General features: G+C 40.2%; 1 long non-coding RNA gene across 1 annotated transcript; it reads right to left on the reverse strand.

The window, feature by feature from the left end:
- Positions 1–5,491: 5,491 nt before the first annotated feature.
- LOC142398442 (uncharacterized) lies at positions 5,492–6,227 on the reverse strand. The gene is made up of 3 exons (XR_012772797.1): positions 6,174–6,227; positions 5,976–6,073; positions 5,492–5,888 (listed from the first exon to the last, which is right to left on the reverse strand). It is a non-coding gene; the product is annotated as an uncharacterized LOC142398442 (long non-coding RNA).
- Positions 6,228–7,301: the final 1,074 nt, after the last annotated feature.

Raw genomic sequence — 7,301 nt, forward strand, 5'->3', positions numbered from 1 at the left:
TCACATTGCACTGATTTACAGTCTAATGTTCAACATCTTTAATCAAACTTGTGAGGTTTAAATTGGTATTGTCATAGTCTGTGTCTTTAAAACCTAAATTCAAAAAAATTGTTGTTGATGTTGTTTGAGAACACATGTATGATTTGACTCATTTTGCCCTCTAGTGGATTCAAATGGATTGCCAATATTTAGATTTCCCCCCATGATGTGTGTTGTTCCCCTTTCTCTCCTCTTCATGTCCTGCTTGTTGCTGTTCTGTGTGCAAATTGAATTGGACAACTCAGTTCCTGACAGTTTCAAATCATACAACTGGCAGAGTGACTCAGGTTAGGTGAGACTAGGAGCAACAATTCTGTTGAAAAGGAAATTGAAATGGAGCCCTGGTCAAACACCAACGAATGGTCTTGGATTGTCATCATCAGTTGCTCACCAGCAGTTTCCGCTCTGCTGCCATAACAGCTTCTATATCCTGATCACAGACTCTAATTGGCTGGAGAACGAAAGGGGGCCCTATGGTTAACAATAGGTACCTAATTACCTATTTATACCATAGTAGGTCAGGAGTCCATCACAGGGCTAACACAGCGCTGAGATCTCTGGCACGTGTTTGAGAGGGGCCAGTTTTAGGTGGTCCTGTCTCAGGCACAGAGCCTGGAGGGTCTGAGGATTGAATCATTGGATAATAGGGAATTTATTTATTTGAACAAATAATGTAAAATCAATCGAATACAAAGCAGTCAGTTTGGTGAATATCAGTCGTATAGCAATCTTGTGATGTTTTGAATAGAAATTTTTTTTTGAATGAAAGGAAGTGGGCAGATGTTTACGCTTACTGGGACCTAAACCCTTATATCAAAGCGTACAATTTCATACCCATACTATGTAGTACTATACTACATACAGTAAACACCTTCTTGAAATAATAATAATGATACTAATACTTATAATAATTCTAATTATTATTTCTGCAATTCCTCACCATATTTACTTAATATGTTGGTTTCAAACAGTCATGTGAGCTTGTTGACGTGTTCAACTTTTTGTCATTTTCCCAGTGCAGTTATTCCACACATTGACTCCCTTAACTACAATGCTGTGATATTTTGCACTAGTCCTTACTGCCAGTCTGTTGAACATGTGGGTTCCTCTCAGTTCATGTTCTTGTCTTATTTACTTGAAAGGCTTATGTCACAACTCGGCCACTCAAAGGATTGTCCTCTAGCAGCGCCTACGCCACGCTTAAAACAATCCGGACTCTTTTCATGTGTCGTTCCATGATGGTGGAATGACCTACCGACTGCTACAAGATGGAATGGAAAATGAATTCTTATATGCACTGTATTGAGTGTTACTGTCTAGAACCTGCTTATAACCTGTTTTTCTCTTTCCTCCTGAGGACGTGTGCTTGTTATATGATTAACCTTGTAGCACCCACAGTTGCAGATATGCAACAAGCTTTTTAATTATTTACATTATTTATTTACATTATATTTTTATTTACATTACATTATTTGATTTTTTTTTTAAATTTACATACATTATTTACATTCATATGTAATATTTTTTTACATTACATTTTATGTGCCGACAGTTGTCACAGCAATCATTTTCTTGGCTCAGTGAATTACACTCTGCTTTGCGGTGGTCTGTTCTAGTTGGTTCTGGTCTCGTTTGGTGTGGTCTGCTTTGTCCACCTTTCACAGCAGTAATGGGAGGTCAGGTCTCCAAATTGTATTATCATTATTTGTTTGCATTTTTTTTATTAGCTTCATGTGCAATTTTTTTGATTTACATTACATTTTTTGCATTTTATATGTGCTTCACTTTTTCACAACAAAGATCTGTGAAATCTGTTTGATTTGTTGTTGAATGGAAAGTTTATGATGGTTGCGTTCCGCACTTTGTATTAAGAATGTTCAATAAAGGTCTATTATATACATTTTTTTGTGGTAGCAGCAGTTACTGGTGAACTTTCACTTTACCTTTTTTGCCAAACGATCTGCAGAGAATGACTTGGTTTTGTGAACAAAATTAATCAGGAAAGCCCACAGTTGCAAATATGCAACATTGCCTAAAATGATCAAAAATAGCTCAATTCCAAAAATTCCAAAAATATTGGTTTATTCCCACCCAAAAAGATGCAAGAAGAGCCAAAATGATTTTTTTCAATGATTATTCATATGATTGGGTGCTTACGACAGGTAGGGAAGATGGTACTTGGAGCTGTGTCAGTGGAACCTTGGCTGTAGCTAGAAAGGAAAGGTAGATAAGAACGCTCAACTATACCCAAGGAGCAATGACACAACAATTTGCATTATAACTGAATTGTTTTTGCCCCAGTGCTCAGAGCAGCTCTGTACTTTGTACTGTGTTGTTCTCTCTTTCAAGATATCATTAAAAGCATCTTATCTCCTCAGAAAATGACTGACTCTGTGCCTAACTAAAATTTCCACCACAGAAGAACAGTCTGTCTATCTGTAAGAAACTCTTGAAACCCAGCTCTTCAGAGAGCGTCTCCTAGCACTTACCCTGTACTTGCCTACCCCCTCTACTGCACTTTCTCTTTCTGTACTTCCCTCTATGCCTGCGCTCTATCTCTACTGTTACCCCTGTCACCTCTGACAGAGTCTGACTGGTGCTTTCCTTCTATGTAGCTCATTGTTAGCTTTGACGTTAGCTGTAATGTTATATCCTCATTTGTAAGTCGCTTTGGATAAAGGCGTCTGCTAAATGCAGAAACAAACTGTTATAAATTGGCCTTATTCTTAGACTTTATGTATTCATATTCTGTAGTTCACTAAATAATCCATGTTCCTAGTTTGTACGTGTACACTCTGCTCATACAAACGCAATGTATGTCCAAGACTTTAAGATGACGCAGCGGGATAAAATAACTGGGTCAGATAAAGCGTCTCTATTTGGTCAGATAGGTCTGGTGCAGTAGATGCACGCCTGAAACAACACTCACACATACACAAGGGCGTAATTTTGGGTAGGGACGCTAGGGTCACGCCCCTACCAATATTCAGCCCCCTACTGTGTAATCACGACCAATACAACCGCTGTCCTTCATTATTATGGCACATAAAGGGTTAAATGTGACAGCTCGAAACCCCCCCTCTTTCACGTAGATATCCTTGTCTGATCAGCTACCCGTTTCTCGCTACACTTGGTTGGCTATCCCAGTTGTCACTCCAACTAAGTACCACAGTTCCCACAGTGGCCGCGACCGCCCATCGACCACCCCCACCCCATCGACCCCCGTCCCCCCCGTCCTCTCTCTCTTGAACTTGACATTGGTAATGGATGACGGACCCCCTCCCAAGAAACGAGACATTCGTTCATTCTTCACAGTCAGGAATGTAAGTGCAGGGTCTCTGTCAAGTTTTAACTAAGAAAAATCCCTTTCATGAATGGAAACCCTTCGTAAAAGCATTTAGGCTTCTTCTGCTCTTTAGGCACTAGGCAGGTTTTAGCAACGTGACAGGGCGCATCGTTAGAGCTAGGCTACTGCACAGTTGCAGGGACTTTTAGGACTGAGCGGGCGGACACAACAGACAGACAAAGGGGAATCGATTCATTCACGAAAGTCATCACAACATTAGCAGATACGATCATTGCAATAGCCTAAATATCCATCCTCGATTAATTCAATTAAAACGAGTAGACAAATCATGAAAATTACAGAATGTAGCCTAATGCAGATGTGCGAGAATCAACAGCGTGGCTGCCGGCGAGGAGTGACTATCTCTCCCTGAAGTGGTTACTCCAGATGTGAAAAAACACAGCGATTGGTCAAAACTAAATTCTATTTCTTATGCGACCAACTGTCGTGGAGCACTTTTGTGTCCCCACCAGTGTCAAAATAAAGTTACTCCCTTGCACACACACATCGTTTATCACATCCAAAGAACATGATGAAGACGGTGGATGGCCTGCTCACATCACTACTAAATGTTCAATGATACTTTGTCGAGTGTAGGTACAACCTCTGTGAGATAAAGGTGAACATAAATATGAAAAGTTTCCAGATATCGGGGCTTGGTCGGACAGATTTCATGCGAGAACTCCAGCGCTGAGACTTGACTTGTGACCACCAATAAATACTTTGTTTAACTTACGACTTCTCCAGCTTGTTCTTGGGCTTCCAATGAAAGAATCGGGCTAACAAAACATAATTTAGAACAAATTCTGAATACTACAGGGCAATGATTGGTTTCTTGCTCTCTACATGATTTAGGCTGTTTTACTTTGAAGCTAAATTGTTCTTACAGTGCTTTTGTTTCTAATTCTTATTGCTCTTTTTTGAACAGTATATAATGACTTTTGGTTGAGGAGTTCTTTAACTTTATAATGTATTGCAAGTGATTTTGACATTTTTTAAAATATAATTCATGTGTAGCTTCCAGCATAATTCATTCATGGACTTTTACCATAAAATAATTTCTTGAAAATGTATTTGTTATGCTTTTACAGAGATGGGACTTTTTCCTTTAGACTGCAACGACAGACTCTTTTAGCTCACACTGCCACCATCTGTTCATTACTGTAACTTTGGTTTTTAAGAGCTTTTTTTTCCCATTCTGTTTTTATTTTTTGATTCAATGACTTTTTGCATTCCTTCCAATAAAGTATTAACCAACCTGTAACAGTTACATATTTTGGAATCATTTATAGAAAAAATAACCTGGTTCACTTAAAGGGACACTATGTAATAAATTAAGTCATTTATTAGCTCAAATCAACATATTCATTCATAAATTAGTCTTCATTGGTGTAAAATTATCTGTCAAAAATCTCAATTATCCTCCTGAGTGAAGAATAACTTGTCTGTATCTGCATAGAGCGGGCAAGCTCTATGGAGGCTGCCATGTCCTTCCGGTCTATGAAAAACGACAAAGTGCCGAGAGGGACATAAAGCACTTCGAATCGCGTTTTCCCCAACGCCAGGCCTGCAAGCGGAAATGACACTGCACGAAAAGAGGGATTTGTGTCACTGTGGACGGCAGTGAACTTCCGCGAATTTGCCTAATTTTCGGACGCACCTGGGCGCTTGCAGGCAGACAAACTTTAAGTTTGTTGAGCGAGAAAATCGTCGGAAACGAACCCGACTCGCGGCGGGCTCTCACAGCAGGGTGCTAATGGCCCAGCGATTAGCACCCCGCTGTGAGAGTGCCTGGACCTCTCACTGGCCTCGCTGGTATTGGACGAAAAAGGCACGTGATTACATAAAAAAGCTCCTGTAAAGCTGTCCGCCCATTGGCCAATAAGGTTAATATATGCATACTTTATATGGGCATATCATTCAGTAATTATGATTAATAATTGTGATTATGATTACTAATATTCCTGGGATGTTTGTGTACTTCATATATTCACGTCATTCTTATAAGCTGCACTATGACTAGGCTAATGCAGGCATGAATGACGTGATTCTATTGAGAATGAAAAAGGAAATTTTTTTTTTTTTTTAAAGCGCTTTTATTGTCACACCACACAATGTACATAGCTTACATTGTAATAAGAACCATGTTGATAATAAAGAATTGAAAACTATATACACACACTGCTGTAGCCTACGATATACACAATAAGCCTAAACGCCGCCGTTTGGAATCCGCATTCTCCGCATTACTCCGGTCCCTGCAGGGTCTGCGGGAGTTGTCAGACGTCCTCATCCTGGATCAGAAGCTGGCTTCTGGGAGCTGTTGGAATAACCAATAAATAATCCATGCACAGCATATTGACAACTTGTCTATAAAGTAACAAAAGTCATATTGACAGCGTATATGTTCTTACTCTCTTTCACTCTTCTGTGGTGAGACTGTGAGTATTTCGGGTTGGCTTCAAGACGCGCCTGTAGCACAGCACACAGGTCCGTCACGCAGCTAAAAAAAACAAACAAGAGGAATGAATAAAATGACCAGTGCTTAAAAGTATCAGTGCCAGCCGTGGTAAAAGTCAGCGCCGCTCACCCTCGATAGTGTCCCCGTCTGCCTCTCTGAAGTTCGGACTGTTTGACACCGCCTCCTTCAAGCGACTCGTTACATCCATATTGTGAGGTGACAGTAGCCTGTAAAAACAACAGGCCTATGGTTAATAAAAAAAACTGCATTAACGTAACATCGGGTCCAACTCAACTAGATATTGGGAGAACATTCACTTATTCTTACCCTTGACCTGGATTATAATGCCACGGTGAGTTATGCAGGCGGCGAACTGCTTCCTATAAATTGAAAACACGAAATTCATTTTTTTAAATAAAGCAACTCACACTGGTTTTCACGTGATGGACACAATTAAGTTGAGTTTAGCCTAAAGCCACAGTCAATAACCTACTCTTACCGCGATTTTCGGATTCTGTATCCGCCTTCTCTTGGGGGTGCGCTCTTCAACTTCTCTGGAATGTAACTTCAGTCCGTTCTCGACGGCCATCTTACCTCCAACCTAGCGAATCTCTGGTCCATTCCCTCCAGAACCCTCTCCACGACCGTATCCACAGTGCTGGCCACCATACGAGACATCCCGGTCATAGCATTCAACAAGACTTTCATTTTATCTGCCTGTAAGCAAGTGAGTAAGTAAGTTTAATATACAGCACATTTAAAATCAGCGAGAACTGTCCCAAGTGCTGTACAGTGTCAACAAGACTAAAATTAAACAATCAAATGGTCATGTGCAAGTAGAAAAAAACACACAAACCTGTAGACCCGCAGAGAGTTGCTGGGGAGTTGAAAGCAAGTTAAAAAAATGAAGTTCCAGCCATTGTATTCCGCAAACCAGGGCAGTTTTCACAGTACGGGACTCTGTCTGCCTTTCTGTCTGGCTTTCTGCCGCCAGATCTGCTCCTTAAACTTTTTGTTTACACTGCACGACACAATGTTTCTCATACGTGATTGAACGAGAGCTTATGCGAGCCGTTAAGCTCCACCAATCATATGCGTATACGTCATTACACGGAATACTCGCGAGACAACCTCCCGTCCTTTTGCTATTTAATGTTGTCTGACCACAGCTGGCAATTTGCACTGTTTTGACACAAAAATGGACTCTGCAAGGACAAAGAAAAGACCTCGGCGATATTGTGACCATTGTGACACCGAATTAAGCCAAACACAATAAAACACTGAGCGCACTACTGCACATTATGTATACAGGCCAGATTTCTATATTTTTATTTCTATATTTCTATTTTATTTAAGAAACCTTTTAGAATATTGCTGCTGCATGCTTATTTTATCTTTATCTTATCTTTATTATTATACATTTGGACATCCAGTGCGGGCAACAAAGAAAATAAT

Source organism: Odontesthes bonariensis, chromosome 14, assembly GCF_027942865.1.
Source record: "Odontesthes bonariensis isolate fOdoBon6 chromosome 14, fOdoBon6.hap1, whole genome shotgun sequence".
Lineage (NCBI taxonomy): Eukaryota > Metazoa > Chordata > Actinopteri > Atheriniformes > Atherinopsidae > Odontesthes > Odontesthes bonariensis.